The following is a 24,592-nucleotide window of genomic DNA, read 5'->3' on the forward strand; positions in this document are numbered from 1 at the left end:
ACCCCTCAAGTGGATCTCTTCGCCTCCAGTGTCAACCGGAAGTCCGAAAGGTTTTGCTCGCGGGAATTTCCTCCAAAAGGAGCCTAGGAGTTTCCTCCAGTCCCCGTCATCCCGCAAGTACTGCAGAGGTTACAGAGGTTCGGTTCCCGCATGATCCTCATTGCTCAGTTAAGCCACCTTTCATTGTGTTTCATAAGGACAGGGTTGTCCTTAGAGTTCGTCCTTCTTTTCTTCCGAAGGTGGTTTCGGAATTTCATTTGAGCCAGAAGGTGGTTCTTCCGGCGTTCTATCCTCCTCCACATCCTGGTAAGGAAGAGGAGAGGCTCCATAGGCTTGATCATAGGAGAGCATTGAGCTTTTATATTTCGCATGTCCCGGGTCAGAGTGGATGATCAACTTTTCATTGGTTATGCTGGAAAGCGTTTGGGACAAGCTGTGACCAACAGATTTTGTCTCGTTAGATTATTTTAGCTATCTCCGAGTGTTACCGCTTGCCGGGTAAGGACCCTCCGGCTGGCTTGCGGGCCCATTCTACCAGCGGAGTGGCTGCGTCTACTGCCCTGCAGAGGGGTGTTCCTATTCGTCACATCTGTAATGCAGCCACCTGGGCTTCAGTACATACTTTTGTAGGTCACTACTCCCTCGATTCCATCAGAGGGCAGGATCTGGCCTTTGGCAAGGCAGTCCTATATTCCGCGATTTGATTGGGCATGCTAAATTTGTGTTCTAAATTCTTTTCCCACCTCCTTGTTTGGTACTGCTTTGGGAGTCTGTCATAGATATGGAATACGTCGGAGGACCCAATCCCTTCGAAGAACAAGTTACTTTCTTACCTGGTAACGTTCTTTCGATGGGATGGTCCGACGACGTATTCCATATCGCTCCCTCCCTACCTTGCCCGCTGCAGAATTTCTTTTGCGATTGCAGCTTGCGTTCCGCAAGGCCTTGTGTGTCTGACTGGCAGAATACTGGTGGCACACGTTCTGGGAAAAAACTATAACTGAGGCTATGGGCGTTGTGCGTCCTACTTATCACATTGGGTGACGTCGGCCGTCTGAGGAGGTACTCGGGGACGGCGCATCAACCTCATCGACGCAGGACGCAGACGCCGAAGAATTTCCGAAGCAGCACAGCTGTGGACATTACCTGTCATAGATATGGAATACGTCGTCGGACCATCCCATCGAAAGAACGTTACCAGGTAAGAAAGTAACTTGTTCTTTTGGCAAAGTTGATAAAGTTGGTCCGAGCCCGGAAGAGAGAGATCAATTGAAAGCTTTGTGTTAAAGTGGGTTTGAGCCTGGCAGAGGGGGATCCGGGATGAAAAGAAATTCACCAAAGAAGGAATTGTGTTGAAGTGGGTCTGAGCATGGGGGAGAGGGACAGGGGGTGAACTGAAAATCACCTAAGAATTTGTATGTGTGAAACCCTAAGGAAAAAGGAACTTTATTTGTTGTATTGCATCAAGCCCTCTGGAAAAGAGACTTTGAATGGCAAAGTAACTTTGGGACAGAAGGCCATGATGTTGATGTTTTGAACTGCACCATCATTTAGAGAAGCCAGAGACTGTCCCGGGAGGATAGCTCAGCGCTAACGTGCTCGCCTTGGAAGCAAAACGACGCAAAGCAACACAGGTTCGATCATCCGGTCGGTCCGCGCTTTGAAACCTCTGGTTATTTAAGCGCGTTATAAATACGCAACAAAGACAACAAAAACTTGTGTTACAGCGCCTCGATGCCCCGTCCTGTGTGAGCGCTTTAAAAATGCAACAAAAAAACTGTTCTACGCTCGAGTGTGCCACCTTGTCTGTGCTGAAAACGTAGGGAAGGGAAAACAATGGCTTGAATATCCTGACATATCATTTCTTGAATACTTTTCTTTTGCATTACATTGTTTCCCAAACTATTTGTATTTAGAAGTAAGAATTGGCAATAGCTTTATTAGTATTGGCCCTTTTATTTTGACAGACTCGACTAGGACTGTGTTATTACTTGATGCTCGTAGCTTGCTCCCATCTTTAAAGTTAGGTTTAGATGGGCGTTTTCAAACCCAATTGAAGTTCAATAAACACCCTTGAACTGTGATCACTTGTGTCTGTCTTACTGTTTGATGCCATTCCTTCCTTACATATGGTGTGACAAGTGGGATTTGATTCAATTGATAAAAATTGAGAATCCATGCTGATAATCGTTGTACCACCAGAAGGGGAAAATAGAAACATTGAGCTCTTTGACTCTGACTGTGTATCCACTCTTAAAGAGATTTTGCTCTCCCTGCTGCACGTCCCAACTGTTCAACAAGATTTGTTTTTTTAAACCCAGTTGTTATTAGATACCCGTACACTGTCCCTTCATCCATCAGGTTTAGAAAGCAATCTATCCAGTTCTTTCCCTTCAGCGTAATCAGACTCGGAGGAGTCAGCCGACTTCGAAACTCTATCAGAGGCAGTCGAGACCTGTTTCTTTTCCGATTAAGAATAAATTACAGAAGGAACTCTTACCCCGCTGGAGGAAATGGCTGACCTGGCAGCTTTCATGGCCCAGCTGGCCACCCATCAAATTCAGGCCGAAGCTAGGCTTCAAGCAAATTTAACACAATTGGTTGAGTTACAGGCAAGCCCCCTGTTTCCCCAAGGAATACTCCAGCCATACATAGAGGTAAAGAATTAGGGAATTTCTTTCTGAATTTCGAGCGATTAGCTGAACAATTAGGATGGGAAGAAAATCAACAAATTGTTATCTAGGACCTCTGTTGAAAGGTGAGCTACAGACCACCTACCAGCTACTTAATCTTTCCCAGGGAGCTACGTTTATATCCATAAATGTGGGGCTTTTAAAAAGGGTAGGCCAAACCTGTAACTTCTTTCAGCAAGAATTAAGGGCCACTAGACTAAACCTCGGGAAAACCCCCCTTGAAATAGGAGAACTAATTAAAAACACAATTGCTCTTTGGATTAACAACAAAACAACGGAAGAATTGGTAGAAATGATTACTTTAGAGCAATTCACCAATTCTTTACTCCCCTTTTTACAAAAGGCAGTATTACAACTAATTCAACCTACCCTAGCCATAGCTACTGAGACTGCCCAAAACCACTGAGATGCAGCCAAACACTTCCACTCGGTACGCCGAAGTAAGGAGTGGAAAGATCACAAACCTACTCACTGGGCCCAACCCAAGGTATTCGATAGGGGAGGAGGATCCAATAAAACCAAGGAATGGATACCAAAAGAAAGAATGGAAGTTAAAATACCTGACCTTAGAAGTAGTAAGGAAAGTAAAAGAGAAGAACCTAAGGGAAGCAAACCATCTCCTCCTATCTGATTTTCATGTAGAGAAAGTGGCCATTTGGCCAGACACAGTTGAAAATAATTAAAGGAAAAACCCATGGAAATAGACTGTCAAAAAAGGGAAGAGTGGGAAGAGCCCGAAGAAGATCTGGAAGCCTTTAGCATATGTTTGTGTTAGTCCTCTGCAGACTTCACATATGAAAAGGCCTGGATAAATGGGAAACGGGTAAAAGCATTAATTGAATCTGGTACCAAACAAAACACCATAAGGGTCGATTTGGTCACAACAGCGGACCTCAAGAATGCCACCCTAGTTAGTTACATGTGTACACAGGGATTTTGAAATATACCCCAAGATAACTGTGTACATTAACATCAGGGGCGAGTCATATCTGATATCATCAGCCATCATTCCTGGGCCCCTTGAAGAAGTCATTGTGGGAAGGGACTTCCCTGCACTCTCCACTCTTTTGCAGGAATCCCCAACTCCCTGTTGGGAATTTATACCTGAAGACTAATGGAACTCTAACTGTTAATCCCAAACCTCTCCAATGTGAGATTGGACGAAGACAGAACACCATGAATCTACAATTTACAAAGAATCTTCCACAAGACAAAAGGAGCACATAAATACAGGGTCCTCCCATCAAGGGCGGTTTTTGGGATACATTTAGGGACAAATAGAAACACCTAGCCTCTGCCAGCGCAGAGGAAAAGAAACCTGTGGAATATGTGTATAGTCCTTGGATGCATCTCGTTCTTGTTCTATCCAAGGTCTTCAAATTGAAGAACCTAGACAAAGACCAAGTATATCCACTTCACATAGGGAAGGGCATGTGAGTAACCAGAAGGTGTCTCACCCACTAGTCCCTGGGAATCTGTCACCCAGGTGGCCAGGACATTGCCATCGCTTTTGGATCCAGTTTCTGGGGGTGGACCAGTGCGGTAGGATCACTTGGATGAGGGGTCTTCGGGAGTGGGATTGGGACACCGGCTGGTGAGACGCGGGAATCCCCTTCCTTATAACACCTTTATCATATCCTACCAAGTAGCATATTTAGGAACTCCAGCCCCCGCAACCCCCTCCTTTTACAACACAAACACAGACGGCTGGGGCCTCAAACAGGTGGTGAAAGGCTTCGGGCGTAAGGTAGAGCCTTGTAGAAACCCCCAAGTCATATTGTGTGGGAGTGAAAATAGGAAGGGAACTTGGACTTCAGAAAACATTTCTGTTTAGGAAGGATGTCGGCCATATGCATGCCGATATGTGGTGTGTTTGTGGAGTGCAGTCTACCGTGGTGTAAGCTGCTGAACGGCTACTTATTTTTCATCTAGGCAGACGAAAATCTCTTACATGCTGTCCAGGAGTTTGGCTCTGTAACTCGGGAGTGCCTATAGCCTGATTATTTGCCATGGAGTGTGATGTTGATTTCACTGTGCATCGTTGTGCTGTATTGTGACTTCATGATTATTGCTCCTATTAGGAGATTGGCAATTATTTGGTGATTAGGTTCGCGGCAAGTTGAGCTTCTTGAGCAATGCGCAGAATATTTATTGTTCTCAGTCTTTGGGAACCAAGAAGTGTATTAGGTAGCAGTTACATAATTCCATTAAGGTAGGGAGCAGACTGTTTAGATGCTGGATGAGCATTGTAGGTTCTGGGATGAGGATACTTTAATTGTTTTGTCAGTTTTCTTAACTTTCAGTTCTGAACTAGCAGTGAATATACTGAAGGAAACTACCTTCAGTGCTTAAGTTAGCATCACAATTACAGAGGTTCACTCTCTTTGCCACCTCAACATATGGACAATGTACAGTGTCATTGGGAGTGTTAGGCAGAAACCTGTGCAGTTCCCTTAGGGACCACTGCAAGAGATTTAAGACTACAGGTGTTTGGAAGTAAACCCACTTGGTAGCAGTCTGTACCACACAGATTCACTTGGTAGCTGTGGCTGAGCAGTCAGACTTCCTTCAAGAAGAGTTAGGCACTATGCAGAGTATACACAATAGGTACAGAGACACAGTAGCACAAACAAACACTGACCAGAGCTTTGGTGTAAAAGTATATAATTATTTTTTTAAAAACACACTTGTGATTTACACTAGCAAAAACGAGGGAAGTAAATTCAACACACAGTCACTATCATATATATACAACCCTATTCACTTATTAGACAAGTCTTAGTGAGAAACACCACTTATTTTCAGACAGAGGTGAGCGCTTAACATAAGATGACACTCTAATAAGTTGTAAAGAAAGGCAGGGAAAAGGCAGAGTTATAGAAGCACACAAGTTTCAATACTTTTTCAAAGAACCACAGTAAGGCAGGATAGGCAGAGTTCTACTGGAGATCAAGGAATTTTTTTTAAATATATTTTTATTTTTATATATAAACCAAACGACAATATAACAGAACATAAATAAACACATTTAACAACAAAAAGCACTGCAATCCCCATCCCTCCCCTTATGAGCCTGTATGGTGTCCGCCATCGGTATCCGCTGTGAACAGAGGGGCGTCATCGCTCTCAGATTCAATTGGAGCCGACCCCGTTCCAAACAGTTCGGCTATCAACAATTTCCATGCCGCGAGGGAGCACATTTCCTCCTCCTCCCCTGCAATACTGGTATCCCGCCACACAGCCGTCTCGGCCTCCGCTCATTTTTGGAGATCCCTCCACCAGACCTCCACTCGTGGCTTATGACACTCCTTCCATCCCATGGCAATCCTACGTTTAGCAAGCACATAAGCCAAATCTTTCAATTTCTCAACATGTCTGAGTTTACGCGCTCTGGGATATCCCCCCAGTAAGCAGGCCCAGGCTGAATCCACTTTGAGCGTGATACCCTTTCCTGCCAGCTTCTGCGCCACTTCACCCCAGTAGCCTGCAATTACTGGGCACGCCCAGAACATGTGTATCATGTCTGCATTCTCCTCGTCACACTTGGGGCACGCCTGGCGTCCAACATCCCGAAATTTGGATATTCTCAAGGGGGTCATGTATGCCCTGTGCGTTATATAAAGCTGTATTTGCTTAAACCTGGCATTTCTCGATACTTTTTTATGATACCCCAAGGCACGCTCCCACAACCCATCTGCCATCGGGGCCCCCATCTCCATTTCCAATTCCAGTCTCAAGTGCACTAAATCACTCCCAACCTTTGTCATCAACATCTCATACAACCTAGAGACCTCATGCCCGCCCTCCGATGTGTCGTATAGTATCTCCACCGTGGCGTCCGGTTCATCGGCCAGGGTAGTTTCAGGCCACCTATTCCGGATCTCCTGCACTATCCTGTGATATGTCACATATTGACCCCTGTGCAATCCCGACCCTGCCTCTAGTTCTTCGAACTCCATGATGGTTCCATCCTGCCAAATATCTCCCATGGTGACCAACCCCACTGACTCCCAGTATGTTCGGATGATTGCTCTGAGCTGCCCGTCTCCCTTCGCCAGTGCGACCAATGGGAACTGCGACACACATGGCAAAGGGTTACCCATCATCCGGCAGGCCCGTCTCCACATGTTCCGTCCCAAAGCTAGCATTCTAGGCCGCTCCCTCATGCATGCATTAGTCACCCAGATCACCTCTCGCAGGTAAAAAGGGGAACAATCCCTCCCAAACAGCCTGTGTTCAGGGGTCTCGTCGTCAGAGAGCCACCTGGACACATATTGTAGCTGCGCTGCCACATAATATGCCTCAAAGTTCGGCGGTTTAACTCCGCCCTTCTCGTAGAAGTTCTGCAGCTTCCACAGTGCGACTCTGTTACGCGTGCCGTGCCACAGGAATTCCCTGCAAACACTATGTAGCCTCACAAAAAACTTCTTAGGAATCATGTAAGGGATGTTGTTAAAATAATGCAAAAGCCTGGGCAGTACCACCATTTTAAGCATAGCTCCCCGGCCCATCATCGCTAATGGCAATCTTTCCCAGAACCTCATGCATTTCTCGATCTTCCCCACAGCAAGTTCAGTGTTGTGCTTGTGCTCTTCCTCAGTCGTGTGATACACGTCAATTCCCAAGTATCGGAAGGAACTCGTCGCCCACGGGATCTGCAACACTGGCAACCTCTCTACCGGAGTCCCCACATAGCCTCCCAGTGGAAATAGAGTGGATTTCTGGGGGTTTACCGCTATACCGGACAACCAGGCATACCTCCCCATCACCTCTAAGACATACTGCAAATTTTCTTCTGGGTATCTTAGGTATAGCAGCATATAATCTGCATACAGGGACATAAGGTGACACTCTCCTCCTACATCGATGCCGACCGGGTCATATTGCTGCCGGAGGTAAATTGCCAAGGGTTCTAGGGCCAGGATGTACAACATTGGGGACCAGGGACACCCCTGCCTAGTGCCTCTGCCCAACTGCCATCTCTCTGACACCACTGCACCCGTACGGACCCTGGCTAGTGGTGCACTGTATAGCATCTCGGCCCACCTAACGTAACCTGGTCCCATCCCGTACCATCTCAGAGCCGCCAGCACCCAAGGCCACCGAACAAAGTCGAACGCTTTAACCGCGTCCAATGCCACTATCGCCATTTCGCCGTCATCACTACATCCCCATTCGACCACCCTGTGGAGGCGTCTGTGGTTGTGAGTAATGTTCCTGTTAGGGACATAGCCCGTCTAGTCAGGGTGGTCAACTTGCTGATCACTCTACGCATTCTAGTAGCCAGGACAGCTGTCGGGATCTTGCTATCTTGGTTCAGCATCGACAGGGGCCTGTAGGAGCCACAATCATGTCCCGGTTTATTTGGCTTGGGGAGCGGTATTATAATCGCCTCCCTAAGTGACTCCGGCAGCCGTCCCACCTCGTACGCTTCGTTGAGCATTTCCAGCATGGGCGGGAGCACTTCCTCCGCATATACTTTATAAAATTCACTGGGGAACCCATCCGCCCCTGGGGCCTTGCTAGTGGGCAACTGCCTCACAATCTCCTTCAACTCTTCCAGGGTGATCGGAGCATCCAGCTCCTCTCGCTCCTCATCACTGACCCTGGGCAAGCCTACATCTTCCAGCACTTCGTCTATCTCCTTCTGGCTGCCCCCCTCGCAATCTTCGTATAAGACCTTATAGTATTCCACGAATGCCCTGTTCACGCCTTCCTGGGTGTCTACCTCCTCACCCTTTTCATTGATTACCAATCTGATCGGGGATCGTGGGGTCTCGCTCTTGTACAGCCAAGCTAGGAGTCGGCCCGTTTTATCTCCCCCCGCATGCAGTCTCTCAATATACTTTCTATAGTTCAGATTACAGAGCCTATCCCAATGTTCCGCACACTTCTGTTGCTATTTGGAGACCGCCTCCGCATCTATCCCACCACCTTCCAACTCCTCCTCCAGCTCAGTCTCAGCTCTATGCAGATCCGCCAGGACTCCCCCCCCCATCAATCCCTTAGACTTCGCAATGGCGATCCCCCGCATTACGACCTTAAAGGCCTCCCATAAGGTGCCAGCCGACTTAACGCTCCCTGTATTCACCTCAAAATAAGCAGTTATCTCTTCCCTCATATCCTCTCTGAAGGCAGGGTCCTTGAGCGCCTCCGCCCTGAGGCGCCATGTTGGTATACGCGCTCGTGGGAAATACAGCTGCCATCGCATGACCAGGGGCGAGTGGTCAGAGAGGACTCTCGCCCTGTAGTCTATATGGTCGCACTCTGCGACTATGTCTGGCGTAGCGAAAAAGTAATCAAGCCTCGTGTGCAGTAGATGCGGGGCCGAATAATGCGAGTATTGCCTCCCGCCCGGGTGTTTCGCTCTCCACACATCTACCAGGCCAAAATCCGCCAGCAGCGTCTGCAATACCTTAGCCGCCGGACTGGGCTTAGCCATCTTGTCATCCGACCTATCCTCCCTGGGATTCAACACGCAATTAAAGTCGCCACCCCATATCACTGTACCCCCCATCCCGACACTGAGCTTGGTGCACAGCGTCCTAAAATATGTCGCCGTGTCCTGGTTAGGCGCATATGTGTTTACAATGCACACTACTTTGTTCTCTACCAGCCCCCTCACCATAACCAACCTCCCATCCTCCTCCACAACCTCCTCAATTAGCTTAAATGGGACGTGTGGCGCCACCCACACCAGCACTCCTCTGGCATAGGCGGAGTACGTTGATCCTACCACTGTCCCCTTCCACTTCCTCCCTACCAGCTCCAGTTTCTCTCGCTTTAGATGTGTCTCCTGTAGCAGGGCTACGTCTATCTTCTGCCTCTTAAGATACAACATGACTTTATTTCTCTTAAGATAACTGTTAAGCCCTCTAACGTTCCACGTTAATATCCTGAGGTCTCCCATGGCCTATCAGTAGTTTCCTCCCCCCATCCGAGGCAATCCCTCCCCACTTTGCGAACACCCAATCCCGATTTCACCCCCAGGCTCATACAAAAACTAAAACACCCCCCCAAACCTCTACCCCAAACAACTGCCCAGCTCCATCCCTGGATCTCAGGCATCCCTGTGTTCGGTCCTCCTTGGGAAACCCAAATAGAGAACCCGACAGGGTGTCACCCCACTAACAGTGACTAAACTAAACACAAAAAAGGGGTGTAAAGAGCGGCCTCTGGAGGCTCCTCTCCTTCGCAACCATGTCCGTGCTCACGGACCACGTTTCATAACCACTGACGCGCGCATGTTCTCCAGTGAGTTCAATGACTATATTCAAGTCCCAATGTTCGTGACCCGACCGGGCCTACAGCGTTACTTATCTCGTCTTTTATTTTCCACCAGCCGTCTGAACATCTGTCTCCTGAGGGCAGTTTTGTGCATCCAGCCACTCCATGGCATCCTCCGGGGTGACAAAGAACAGCAGCTTGCTCTGAAAGAAAACCTTCAGTTTGGCCGGATAGAGCAACATGTATTTAAACCCTGCTTCCCGCAATTTCCTCTTCACCGATCCAAAGTTCATACGACTGCGCTGTACCTGCAGGGTATAATCGGGATAGGCAGTTATGTTCGCCGCTCCTCGTTGTATTGTGCCTCCCTTACGGAAGTGTTCAAGGATCCTTTCTCGGTCCCGGTAATTAAGGATCTTGGCTATCACCGGCCTGGGCGGGTTTCCCGGCGGCGGCTTCCTAGTTAAGGCCCTGTGCGCTCCCTCCACCGCAAAACCCTGCGACAGGGTGCCTCCCGTGATCTCCTGCAGTAGCATGTTCTCGATAAATTCCGTTGGATTATGGCCCTCAGTTCCCTCCGGCAGGCCCACGATACGGATGTTGTTCCTCCGGACGCGTCCTTCTGCCTCCTCTGCCCTACTCTCCAAATTGCCCACACGTTGCACCAGGGCATGGAGTTCACGCTTATGCACAGTGCAGTCCGCCGCAGTAGGGCCCATTTCTTTTTCCAAAGTCTCCGTGCGCTCTGCCAGAGTACGCACGTCCTGCCTTAGGAGGTTCACGTCCTCCTGCACCGCCCCAACCTGAAGTTCCATTGCGGTCTTCAGTTCAGCCACAGCGAGCTGGAGCTTGGTCTCCCAGGTCGCTTTCAGGTCTGCGATCGCAGCGAGGACCTCCTGGTTCGCACCCCCGGCGGCCATTTCCTTGGCCTGAGTTTTATCTTTGCTTTTGGCTCCGTCTGGGCCGGGAGGCGTCTTAGCGTATTCGTCGAGCGTGGGCTGTTTGTTCTTCTCTCCCAGGAGCTTATTAGACATGTCTCCCGTCCTTCTATCCCCGCTCGGATCTAGGGCAGGGTGTCACAGTGCGCTCTTCGGGTGCTCCATCGCTATCGCCACATCTCCGACACAAAGTTCCTTTGTCCTCCGGCTCCCCCGGCCATCTTGTCTACTACCTAGCTAGGCCAGGTCGCGTCTCACCCTTTGAAGCGCACTTTAGGCCATGAAGAGTCCGGGGCACAGTTTCAGGTCACACCGCACACTCCCCTGCTATCCGCACGTCCGGTTACAAAGTACCTTCGGCCAGGCCCTGCTCCCTTCCCAGGTCCACGCCGTCGGCCTCGTGGTACTGGGTGTCCTTAATGACCACGATGCACCCGAGTCATGCTCCTTCACCACCACCACGCTCCAGTGCGACCGTCAGGCGCCCAGATCAATCACCCCTTTGTTCCTTCGTTAAGCGGCGGCGGCCATTTTCTCGTTCATCGCACTCTCGCCTCCAAGTCTTCTTTTAGCTTCTTGTTGCGCTTTCACGGTGCAGGCCCGTATCGAAACGTGTCCACACGTTCACCTGAGATTCATGTACGCAGTCATATCAGTCTCAGCCAAATTACATCGGTCCTTGCACGGTTTTCAGTCGGATAATGTACGGATCTTCGGGAGCCCCCGTACGGACACGTCCTTTCACATGGCTTCCTAGCCACGCCCCCCTGGAGATCAAGGAATTTAATTGCAAGGCCCACTCTTGGAGAGAGCAAGCAGAAGGGGTCCAGGTTCACCAGGGGGTTATGCCCAAAGAGTCTTTGTAGATAGTTCGCACAAAAAGGATGCAATTAAAGTCAGGAAATGTTAGCTAGGTTGCCCCAGGCCAGCCCAGGTTAGAAAGTCGAGGCTTTACTGTCACCCCGAACGATCTGTCGCAAGGGAAGCCAGGCAGGACATAGTACCTTAAGTGTGAAGGAAGCTCCAGCGGGGGCAGTTCCTGGCAGCATGTGCAAGTCGGTGTTTGTCCAGAGGAAGAAGAGGTCTCGCTGTGGAGGAAAGATGAAGGTCGTTGCACTGCCAGGGAAGAAACCAGCCGCTGAGTTCTCTGGTTAAAAGGCACTACCCTTCTCTTCGCGGTAGTGGTAAACCGTGGTATTCCGGTTGCTGGGGTGCTTGGCACAGGCAAGGAGGCCACGAGATGCTCCAGGAAGGTGAAAAGAAGGTAAAACTGGTTATCCCCACCAGTCAAAGGAAGAAGACTCTCCGGACTGGAGATCTGCTCTGTCGTCGGGAAAAGTGGTCAGACGGTTCAGCAGGGCTCCACTGGTGGTGTCGTCATTGCAGGTCGGCTCAGCTTCTCCCTCCTCGGATTCTTAGATCCTGTGGCGACTTCTGAAGTTCCAGTCCCCAAAGCCCTGCTTTTATGCAGCACACCCCCATTCACTCAGCCTAGCTGTCAATCAAACATGCTAAGTGGTGAGCCGGCCGGCTCACCACTTGGGCCAATCACACAAGAGTGCGACTTGAGTTACCAAGGTAACTCAGTCCAGGGTGCCTAAACCCCCCTCCCACACCCCCTGTGGTACCCAGACAGAGTGGCACCACTTTTGGAGGCTTCTGTAGAGAAGCCCGCCAAAAAGTGGAACAAAGGGCTCGACTTGGGTTGGAGTCACAAAAGAGAACACAAACGCCATTTTAGAATCGAGTTCTGGCACAAAATACCAACCGGTGAATTAATATTAAATAAATAAACCGGCGGTATGTTCGAGGCTATAAGAATTAAATAATTAAAGTTGGTAGCCTCGAACAATGGGAAAATCCCATAGAGATATATTTGCGGTCGAATATAAAAAGTAGTATCCACTGCCACCAGCCAAAACTCGATCAGGGGGGACGGAGACGTGCCCCCTCGACTAACAGACCCCGGGGCAATCGGATTGCCCCGACCAGTACGTCCACAATATGATGGTTTGTACTGGTTTCTGTTCATAATTTGGGACTAGTAAAGCCAATGGTGACTTTACATGCCCTGGGAGACAGTAGTCAGTCCCAGGGTATGGAGTCTATGTTGGGGGGTCGCTACGACACCCCTGGGTTACGGCACGGAGGGTGCTGTGTAACCCACATCAATAAAACACATGAGACCCTATGGAGTAAAAGACCCCATAGCCCATAAAACACATGGAAAGTTAAAGGAACACCTGAAATCATGCCTAAGAGTGGGAGCAAAAGAATCTCACTCTTAGCAGGAGAGAAAAAAATAAACCCAAAAAATCCAGCAAAGCTGCTGGGGGACTCACTAGGTTTGGGAAATTAGCCTTACAGAGAATTCTCCCTAACAGTGAGGATATGAAAGATCATTATTTATTGGCTTAAGTGGTGATATTGAAGAATTTCTTTGATGCACCACAGATTATCCAGCTTCCAGTCGCTGGGGTGTTCACTATCACTTAAGTCTGCTTAGCTGGTTATCTAAAATGGTTTCTTACTTTAGGGTGCATGGCATTGTTGGGTATGAATATTTTCTCTGTTTATGTGAATATATGGGTATTGGAACGGTTCTACATTATTACAGCAAATTAGATTACTTTGTTATAACTTGCTTTGTTGTACTTCAATGTTGTTATGGGGGGGTTCCCCCCATATCCCTTTTCCCCCATCACTACCACCCTTACTCCAACATCCCCTTGAACCACTTAACCTTTAAATACATGTACACAATTACCTCCCTCCCCACAAAGTAATTTGAAGTAATTGCAACAAAGTAAATTACCTCAAAGTAATTTACTTCGTTAAAACAACGGGACACCATAGGAACAAATGGTTTCTATGTTTATAATCATTTGCTGTAATGTTACATTGCGTATTTGACTTGCCACAATCAATTTGCCACATTTTAAGGATGTCAACCACCATTCCTCAGTTAAACAACGTACCCTCAAGCCAAAACCTGCCACACCCTGGTACACTCAAGAACCCAACTTCAATGAAAGAACCATCAAAAAACAAGAAAATACTTGGAGCCCTCTTCAAAGCAATCAAGTATTGCATCAACAATCTGTCCGTCTTACTGGTACTGCACTCCATCGAAAAATCCAGCACATCAACACTATCTTCATAAACAAGATCAGCATGAGCTGCCAGCACATAGACACCAAGGCCACAACTGGCATCACACTACACATCCCATCTCACAAGATCACCACCACATGGCCTACTCTCAAGACACTCACTACGGAAGACTTCACTTCCACCCTAGTATCCCTCAAAGCCACATTGTACATGGTCGACATCCTCCCTGCCTCTCTACTCAAGACCTTTCCAACTGAAGCACTCCTCCCTTACTTCACAATCAGCAACATTTCCCTCACTCAAAGTACCTTACCCTGAAGACCAGACAAAGCCTCCTGCTTATCAAGAAACTATCACTGGACCCCAATGACCTCAGTAACTACTGCCCATCACCCATCTCCCCTTCCTAGGTACTGCTAACTGTGGAGAATCCTGCAGATCCCCCACTAAAACCCTACCTAGAGTCTCCTCCCAGGTGGCCAGGAGAGGCCAGATGCTTCCTCATCCCAATCCTGGTGGTGGTGTGCTGCAGGAGTATGACCTGGGTGAAGACCAGGCCCAGGGAAGTGAGGAGAATGCTCAGGGCGAGACACAGCATTTTTCCTTAAAGAGCAATACTGTTAACCCAGGGTTAAAAGAGGTATTGGATTATTGCTATTCTGGTACATCTCGATAGTCTATTAAAGATAAAAGGGTACACTCTGAAAGAGTGACTCCACTGTGTGTTAAATCTAAGAAAACAATTCTTTATACACCCTGAGTCCCATATCCTCTACAAGATCGAACGTATTCCAAAAGGAGCAATGAACATGTAACCTTTTCTGTCCCTTCTGTCTCTAAAAGGGTGAAACCTTATAATTCTTCCCTTAATAAAATCTATGGAATAAAACCCATTTTTACATCCTTTGAAGAAGTAGGGAAATTTAATTGTTCTAGCTCAAAATTCAAGTCCCAGAATCCCCCAGGGACTGTGAAGAAGAGGGCTAAAGAGGCAGGCAAGCAAGCCTAATACCTCTAAACAATGTCAGGCAGTTAAGCCTAAGGACCTGCACATGACCCTGATCAGCCTACTGGAGGGCCATAAAAGGCTGCCTGATAGAGAAGCAGTAGAGATAAACTGGGGCAGGAGCTGGAAGGTTGTAAGTCGTAGAAGCAGAGCATTTAGCCAGCAGACCACGAGGAAGTGTAACCACAGGAGGGACGCCATAGTAGAGAGGCAAATTCCAATTGCAACCTCTGAGTTGATCCCGTACTCCTAAATCCTGAATTGCTGTTGCAGCACTGGAGAGAAAAGAAAGCAGCATGCAATCTTTCCAGGTGCGCCTCATTGCTGTGTATGCAGAGCTGAAGTTGCAGTTGTTTTTAAGGCCCGCCTGCAGAGTCAAGCTGAGGGAAACTGGAGAGTGCAGAGCTCTCCCATAATGAGGCTGGATCAGAGACACCCGAGCAGCAGAGGGGTGTGGATCCCAGTAGTCCCTACAGTAGTAGCAGAAGAAGCAGCCAAGTCAGGAAGCTGCCTGCAATCTTTATAATTGGGAGTCGGAAAAGGAAGCTCTTTAATCCTAAGAAGCAGAAGTTCCTTGCGGGTAACTGTAGCGAGCTTTGAAATGTATTTGCGTTGAGTTATGAGCGAGTGAATATCAACCGTAGAAGCGGGAAGTCTCTTTACTAATGGGAAAGTAACACATGCTTACCTGAAATGCTTGTGTGTGATGAAAAGCCTTTGTTTCCCGAAGAGCAGTAATACTTTGTTGCTGAGCGGTTGCATGTCACTGATTAACACGAGAACCCTCCCGGTAGCATAAGCAAAGCTAAACTGACTTTCCTGAAGAAATGCAAGTCTTGTTAAAGGGACCGTGTGTGAGACAATGTTTCCTGAGGCCTTGGAGGCAGAGTGCTGACCGAAAGGCGGAAAACGTGTCTCCTGTTGAAGTGGCAGTATAATAATAAAACGCAATCGCGTGTGCATAATTTTGAGTTCCAATGAAGATATATAACTTGCAACACATCAAAGGTTGAAGCAGCAGAAGAAAGAAGTTGAAGTCGAAGCTAGAACAAGCATTGCCCAAGCTAATAGAGGGATCTCTATAAAAGCCAAATCCCAAGCATATAATAACTGTACACTGGTGTTTTTTGAAATTGATGAGGGTGTGGTTACCCGAGAGTCATGATCCAGAGTTGGGAGAGTGGCACAACCACTTTGGGATAACTACTTTAGACCAGGTGTATATAAAGCTGGGGAAGGGAGCTGAGTACTTTTTCACCAAAGTTGTTTTATATCTGCATGACAAAAAGATTATCTGGAAATTAAGAAGTAGTCTAGAAGCCCGAAGCAGAGTCTATAGCAGTTGCAAGGCAGGCAAAAAGGCTGCCCTGTCTCAAAATTTAGAAAGAAGAGTGCCTTCCTTGCCAACCTGTGGAGGTAGAAGATGTCTTGTAACAGTGCCCAATTTTTAAGTTGCTGTTGTAGCAGCACAATACAAAGTAGAAAAAGTTGTAGTACCATTAGCAAGACTGTGACTGTCAGTATTGCTGAAGTTAACTGTGGGACCACGGAACATGTTCTTACAGTCACATTGCAGTAGGAGATTGGTTGAGAGAGGAGTAAATCTCAAGCAGGAACATCCTGGCAATTGTACATAAGACACAGAATCTAGAAGAGAAGAATGTATCAAAGTGGGAGAAGATACTAATAAAGATTAATTTTGAAAAAATAAATATTTCCAATATTGCGTTACAAACTCAAATCAAACCCTTTCTGAGAAAATCAATCCCTCCCCAGGTCATTCTCCTGACCACCTCCTTCCTTCACTCGAGCATCAGGTTCCCAGTGACTTCAGAGAAATAAAACCAAGGTTAACACCTTCTGTCGGGCAGGACAGGTCCAGAGTCTTGATCCAGAGTCTTGAGACAGGTGCTACAGTTTATCTGTGATGAGACATATTTTCCTAGCAAACTCCCAAAGTGTCCAGTACATCAGCACCGCAATGCCCCCATGTACGTAGCCCATCCCATCCTCCCCACAGCGATGGCCCCCCCCTTCAACGCCCGTACTTTTCCAAGTAGGGGAGCCAAAGCCCTTCAATATTGGTCTTGGATTCATCCAAAAGATGTGCAAGGTATTCCATGTCATATACTGCCTGGATTTTTGCCACCCATTGTCTTTTCCCAGGCATTCACAAATTCTTCCACCATTGAGCAAGGCAGCATCGAGCAACAACCAACTATCTGTAGCATATGTCCCTCTTCTTCCTCCAACCATACCCCAAAGAGAAGCCACAGCGAGAGTTTGATGTAAATTCCATCCACCCCCTTTATCCACAATAAGACCTACCTCCCGTATGATTGACCCTAGAGCACCCCCACCACATGTGGATGTAGTCCCCCTTTTCCCAGTGCGCACTTCCAGCAGTGTGGGTCATATCCCCTTGGACATCTTGGCTATCACAGCAGGTGGGTAATACCACCTTCGTGTCAGCTTCAGAGCTTGGTGCCTGTACTGCAGGGAGATGGTCGAACGTGTTGCCCACCTACACATCCGCGCCCGCATTGTGTCATCTATGTCCTTCTGTGAGAAACCTGAAGGTGTCTCACCCGTTGGTGTCCGGCGATCTGTCATCCAGGTGGCTTGGACACGACCATCGCTTTTGGATCCAGTTCCTGGGGGTGGACCAGAGCGGGAGGATCACCTGGATGAGGGGACTTTGGGGAGTAAAATGTGGGATGGCGAGTCTCGGTATCTCCTTCCCTGTAAGACCTTTACCCCGTCTTACCAGTAGGATACCTAGGAATTCAACCACCCTTCCCTTTCCCGACACAAACACTTTCTCACGGACAGCTCACCGTGAACGAAAACGGACTACCATCAGAGCCGTATACCTGACATATCCCAATACAATGGTTAGGCAAGGTCAGGCAGTTACTGATCATTATACACACCTGACTTCCATCACACTTCCCCACATGGATAAAAGGCGGAGCACAGAAGCACACTCTGAGCAAGGCAAAGCACACGAGGAAGCAGCAGTTTCAAGAAGGCAGTTTAATAGCAGGCGGAAGACAACAAGACCGAAGAGGATTGCAAGGAGGGAAATACCCTTGACCTTTTCACCGACAAACCACATGTTTCATGAGCCTTCAAAAGTAGAAAGCGTAAGACCCAGAATTAAAGCTAAAGACTCCTACATTGTGTGTCGGGGCCCTCCAGCGTCGAAAGTCAAGTCGAGGAGAAGCAATTGCCCTTGTGTTACTGTCCTTGGCTCCTACAACAAAGCAGCACAGCTGGTGACTTGGGGTGACTGATACCAGACTAGCCTGTGTGGAAATCGGGGTTGCAAGCATCAACATTGTATGAAGAAGATTATTAAGACAGCAGATGAGTGAATTAACATTGAATCTAAAATACGATACCATAGACAGAGTGGTCGAGCATCACATGGGTGCTCATTCTAAGGTCTCTGTCAGGTATCCATCCGGAAGGGTGCGAACGAGAATTGTGTAATCGAAGTGGGCCTGAGCCCGGCAGAGGGGGATCGTGGTGAACATTAGTCACCCAAAAAGGAAGCACCTACGAACATTGTGTAAAAAATTAAAGGTGAAAGACAGGCCCAAGCCCGGCAGAGGGAACCCTATACGGAACTGTATGCTACAGGGAATCTGAGCCCGGTTGAGGGGGATACGTGTGGTGGACATTGAATCACCCGATGTGAATACTTGTGAGAATCTGAAAGGAGAAAAGAACTTCACATATTTGGTTACATCAAGCCCTTTGAGTGAAGAGATTTTGAGAAGCGAGGAGACCCTGATGCTGTTGAGTGAATTGTGACCTTGTGCTACAGAAGCCCGAGACTGTGCTATGCTCTAGTGAACTGCCTTGTCCCGTGCTAAAAACATGGAGAAGGGAGGCCAACGACCTGGAAACCTGACATATCATTTCTTTTTGCATAACATTATTTCCCACACTATTTGTATTTAGAGGTAAGGATTGGCAAATGTTTTTTTTTAGTATAGGCCCTTTTATTTTGACAAAACACCACTAAGACTGCGCTATTATTATTTGATGGTCGTAGCTTGCTCCCATCTGCAGATTTAGGTTTAGATATGCGTTTATTATACCCTTTTTGAAGTTCAATAAACACCCTTGAACTGTGGTCACTTGTGTCTGTCTTACTGTTGATGCCATGTCTTCCTTACATTCCCCAGGTCTTTCCCCCATTGAATCCTAGCTGTTAGTGGGTCCCTGGGTTCAGACAAGAGCATCGTCCCATGCAGCCTAGAGATCAGTCCCCTGGAGCACCTTGCTGTTATCAGGAGCCGCTCAAAGCCTGTCAATTCCCTCCTCAAATTGTCAACCCACCCCACTGGGCCCCACCATGAGCTCCTTCAACTGCAACTGCAAGTACCGGAATGGTGACAGCTTCCCGACATGCACACACTCCTCTAAACTGTTAAACGGAATGAAAACACCCCCTTACCACATTTGCCTGGCCCTAGTTAACCCTGCTTCATACCAGAGCTGGAACGCAAGCGGTTCCTCAATCCCATCCCGCTGTCATGATTCTCAGTAGAAGGCAGGACAAGTTCTCCCATAACTGCAACCCAGCCAAACCAACCAGGCCTGTTACCCCACACCTGTAGCATTGCCAAGATATAGGCGTTAAGAGTAGCTGGCTGGCGTGGGCAGCAGTGCAGTAATGCTAAAAGCCTACACCAAGATGGCTGCCAAGTTAGACCACTGAATGGCATCCAAGTTGGCCCCCTGTTAGCTCGTGCTGAAGCCATCCATGCTGGTCTAGTAATCAAGGGTGTGGGCCAGGGCTATAAAATCACCCTGTGCTTAGCATTTCTCCTGCAACTCAGAGAGCAATGCAACGCTTATCCTCTGTTCCAGCGTGGCCTACCAGTGAGATTGCAGCATCGGAACTCCCGAACCAGGCTCCTGCTCGGCCCGATCTGCTTGTCGCCATTCTCGGATGCCTAAAAAGAGAAAAAGCAGAGGTTAGGATATCAATGTGAAGCACGGCCTGAGCCGACCCCAGGAAAGCTGCTTACCTCATTTCTTTCGGTGGCATTTCTGACCAAGCTGAGATTCTCCAGCTTCTGCAACGACCCAGAGAGTAACCGCACCTACGGAGAGAAACAAGATGTTAAGGAAGCTAATCCAACCGAGTGCAAACATTATTACAATGCAGGGCAGCCATCTCTCAATGCTGCACAGCCAGTATTCAACGCAGCAGAGACATTACCTTAAAGCAGCTTGCTCTTCACGCACAGTCAGTTGACAAAGCTGCAGATTGAACTCCTATGGAGCTATAGACTCGTGCTTCACCATGCAATGGCCATCAACTCTTCCTGAGGCATTCTACTTACCTGAAGCATCCCGTGTGTCTCAGCCGGTCTGGACCACATTTGTCCAGTGAAGCAACTGGACCTGGTGCTGAAGTTTGCACGCTGGGACTTGCCGCCACATGCAAAAGGTGAGCCAGTGCCCCTCCTAGTCAGCAGCCTTAGGGGGGAACCAAGGGAGGTTGGCAGGGGAATAAATACAGAACCTACACTCAAAAGTGTACCCTTGTTGCCTGTAGGTCACACAGCGGCCCGATCAACAGTCCACAGGGCGGCCATCATAATCGCATCAGTCAGAGTGGAGACCAACCCCAAACGCTTCCCCCTGCACTGTGCGCTGGGCTAACGTTCCAGTCTGCGAATTTGGTGGGGGAAGGAGTGTTTTGTACTATCATCACATCAGGCCATGGGAGGGGAGCTGCACACACACAGCCAACCGCCAAAGACAGACGCCCCTGCAGGACACCTGAAGTGAAGCGTTACACCGACAGGTGGGGCCCAAATACAACGCAAAGGCGATGGCCACATGGACCGTCTATTACCCCTTCTCCTTCCAAATAGACTACAAAACCTCCAGCATGGGCTGAGACAACACCCTTTTAGGGATACAGGATCTGAGGACCCATAGCACTTTGCCCAGTGAGACTGAAGCCAAGACTGCGTTACCCATTGGAACCAGTTGCTTGTCGGAATGCTGATTCAAGTGGTCCACCACAACCCAATGCTGAGTCGCCCTGTAATATGTCTCTAGGTCCTGAAATCCAACCCACCCCTCCTCTTTCGGTAAGATCAGTGTTCTATAGACTACCCTTTGCATTGTCCCCGCCCAAAGGAATTTCAACACAGTTGCCCTAACCTCATTGAAGAAAGACGATGGGATCACTACTGTTAGCATTCGGAGTAGGAAAAGAAATTTGGGCAGCAGTCATTTTAATACAATTTAGATGCACCATCCACGATAGCCCTAATCTCCCCTACCTCTTCATATCTTTTCTGACCTCCGACCACAGTGGTAAAATGTTTTAGGGGAAAGGTCACCATAGTAGTGCGTTATCTGTATCCCCAAGTAACAGAATGAATCCTCCTGCACCTGAAACAGCAACCGCTCAATATATTGCTTTTCTGCTTCCGACAACCCTCCTATCTTATAGGGTACTGACTTCCCCAAATTAACTTTAAAACCTGATAACTCCCCGTATCGCTCCAGACTTTCCAACAGGGGGTGTTAGTGACTGCACCGTTGTGGTAACATAAAGGAGGGCATCGTCCGCGAAAAGGCTGACCTTACATTACACTCCTCCTACCACGACCCCTCTTATCCCAATATCCGCCCTAACTGCCACCCCCCACGGCTCAATAGCCAGTTCATGGAGCAGTGGGGAGAGTGGGCATCCCTGTCGAAAGGCCTGCAACTAATTTCCATTGGTTACCACCCATGCTGTCGGCGAGGACTACAGCGCCAACATCCATCCCCTACATCTCAGGCTAATCCCTATGGCCGAGAAGATCTCCCCTATGAAAGGCCAACTCGACTGATCAAAGCTCTTCTCTGTATCCAAAGATAACAGCAGTGCCCCTTCCTCCCTCACCGCCGGGGTAGTAAGAACATGCAGCATCTTTTGCATGTTGTCAGACCCCTGCCTCTGCATCACAAACCCTGTCTGATCTGGATGGATCAACCTAGGGAGGCATGCATGCTATCCTTGCCCGGAGGAACGTCAGCGGGATGGTACCCTCCCCCGCAACAGAATTAAACAGTTTAACCAATGGGGCCACCAGTATGGGCTGATACTGTTTGTAAAATTCCACGGTGAACCCCCAACCTCCCCCGGGACATTCCCAGGTTTTAGTCTCCTGATCGACTGGAGCACCTCTTCCCGCGTCACCTCCCCCTCAAGCAATGCCCTCTCCTCCCCCGAAAGCCTAGACAGCTGTTGATAGAGCTCCTGATAATAGTCTGTGAACCACAATGTCCTCCCCTCTACTCACCAATCACCTGTCATTGCCCCCCACCCTGTACTCTCTCCTTTCCATCCTACAGCCTCTCACTCTGTTTGTCACCATGTTCATAGTAGTGCTTTCGGGTGTACCTCCTCTTCTTTACCACCTCCCCCATTATTACTGTATGGAGTTCCTGCCTCTTATCCCTCATTTCCTCCCTAACCACATCCTTCTGGTCCAGTTGGGCCAGCATCGGTGTCGGCTCCTCCCAGAGCGTCGCCTCAATCAGCCTCCTTTCCCTCTTTTTCCGCGACCCTTCCACAATGAGGAGTCCCCTGAACATGGCATTATCTGGCTCCCAAAACACAGCTGTGTCCGTCTTTGCATTGTCATTAACCTCACAGTATGCCCGCATTTAGTTTACCAGAAATTCTCAGAATACCCGATCCCGCAGCAGGGTATTTTTGCACCGCCAGCGAGTGTGCCGCAGTGGTGTCCATACCACCCATTCCGCCACCACCAACTCATGGCCTGACCACCTGATCGTCTCAACAGTAAGCGCCCTCATTTCACTCTCCCTCTCCCACGGGACTAGCAGCAAATCTATCCTAGTGTAGATCAGGTGTGGCGGGAGAGCAATCTGTAACCCCCTGGAGCAGGAAAGTGACTACGCCAAACTTCTACCCAATAATGGTCCTGCAGGAGGCTACGAAAAGGCAGTATTTTCCACACCTACCGCTCTTGGCCCCACCCCCTTTGATGACCACCAATCCAGTTCTGGATCCACCACCAGGTTAAAATACCCCCCTCTCCTGGATCGTGGCCCCCTCTGCCCAGCTTCCCAACATCTCAAATATTTCACGCAATTATCTCAGCTGCCCCACATTAGGCGCACATAGGGTGGCCAGCGTGATCTGCCTCCCCTCGAAGAATCCCTTGAAATGCAAGAATCTACCTGCTAAACCCCCTCCGAACCTGGGCCCCCACTATCCAAAATGTTGTCCTTAGTAAGATTACCACCCTTCCTTCTAACGATCGCTTTGAAAGAGCATGAAGTTCATACCAGTGTCCGTGCCCGTTTTTGCGGATTCGGATCCCTGTTTATAGTGGGTCTCCTGCAAAAACAGAGCCGCTAATTGTTTGTGGAACATGTTACTGGTTAGCAACCTCTTATTTTTGGAGTTCAGCCCCTTTACATTCAACGTGGCTATCCTCACTTCAGCCATAACCATGTCTCACCCTTCGCCCTTTACCTGCCTCCAGTCCTACCAGATATCCCTTCCTCCCAGCCCCTAGAAACCACTGCCTGATACCCCATGCACCCCTCCTTCCCTTGCTGAGGCACTCAACCATGCGCCCCAACTGTGGCATTCACACCCTTCGAACCACCAGGGCTTTGACCCCCTGCCCTGGCCACACTGCTAGTTTCCCTCCCCGGACTAACACTCACCCACCCTCAACAATTGCCAACAACTCAACAAACAAATGCCCCCCCCCCCCTTCCCGGTCCTGCCATGCCCTCTCCCCAACCAAACCAGGGGAGAGTCAAGGCCTTTGGGCCGAGGCATGGCACTGACAGACAGAGAAAACCTGTGCGATAACAGACAAGTTGCCCAACTCTTCTCAAGTATCATCCTTCCTTGCAGATGGAGTATTGAGCCTCTGGAACATCCGGACCCCTGGAGTTCTATGCTTCACACGTGTAGGCTCCAGGCCACTGGGCCCACACCGGAGTCCAGTCCTTATCCACAAACCTATGGGAGAGTTCCATCACTACGGCCCACCAGATCCTCCGTTACACGCTTGCTTTCTTCCTCAGCTACCAGGTGGTATCTCTTCCTCTCCCACTAGAAAACCAGTGCGAAAGGGTAACGCCAACTGTACCTCAGCCCCTTCTCCTGGAGCCATTTATTGAGGAGACTGCGTTTCTTGCACCTTGCGAGTGTTTGCGCTGGCAAATCTTGAAAAATAGCCACCCTGCTGTCGCCATACTCCACTTCCCTCATATGTCTCGTCTTCTCAAGGATTCTCGTTTTGTTACCATAATAATGCAACTGCACCAGTACCGAACAAGGTTCTCTCCTTCCTCTCCCAGCGCAATCCACTCTGTCCATGAAAACCTTCTCCCCATCCTTCGAGCCCAAGACCATCCCTATTTTTTCCTGTATCTTACATTCCAGGCCCACTGGGGTCACTCCCTCTGCCTCGTGGAGCCTAGGAAACCAGAGGTTATTCCTCCTCTACCGGTTTTCAACATCATCCATCTTGAGGAGCAATTCCTCCTCCCTCCTCTCCACTTCCAGGAAGTGTGCCTCCGTTGGCGCCTCCATGATC

General features: G+C 48.8%; 1 protein-coding gene across 5 annotated transcripts in view; it reads left to right on the forward strand.

Annotated features, from left to right (window-relative positions):
* Positions 1 to 24,592, forward strand: part of POLI (DNA polymerase iota) — a 668,492-nt gene that overhangs the window by 435,812 nt on the left and 208,088 nt on the right. The gene's annotated exons all lie outside the window — the stretch shown is intronic.

Source organism: Ambystoma mexicanum, chromosome 6p (assembly GCF_040938575.1).
Source record: "Ambystoma mexicanum isolate Mex_15411 chromosome 6p, UKY_AmexF1_1, whole genome shotgun sequence".
In the NCBI taxonomy this organism is placed as follows: Eukaryota; Metazoa; Chordata; class Amphibia; order Caudata; family Ambystomatidae; genus Ambystoma; species Ambystoma mexicanum.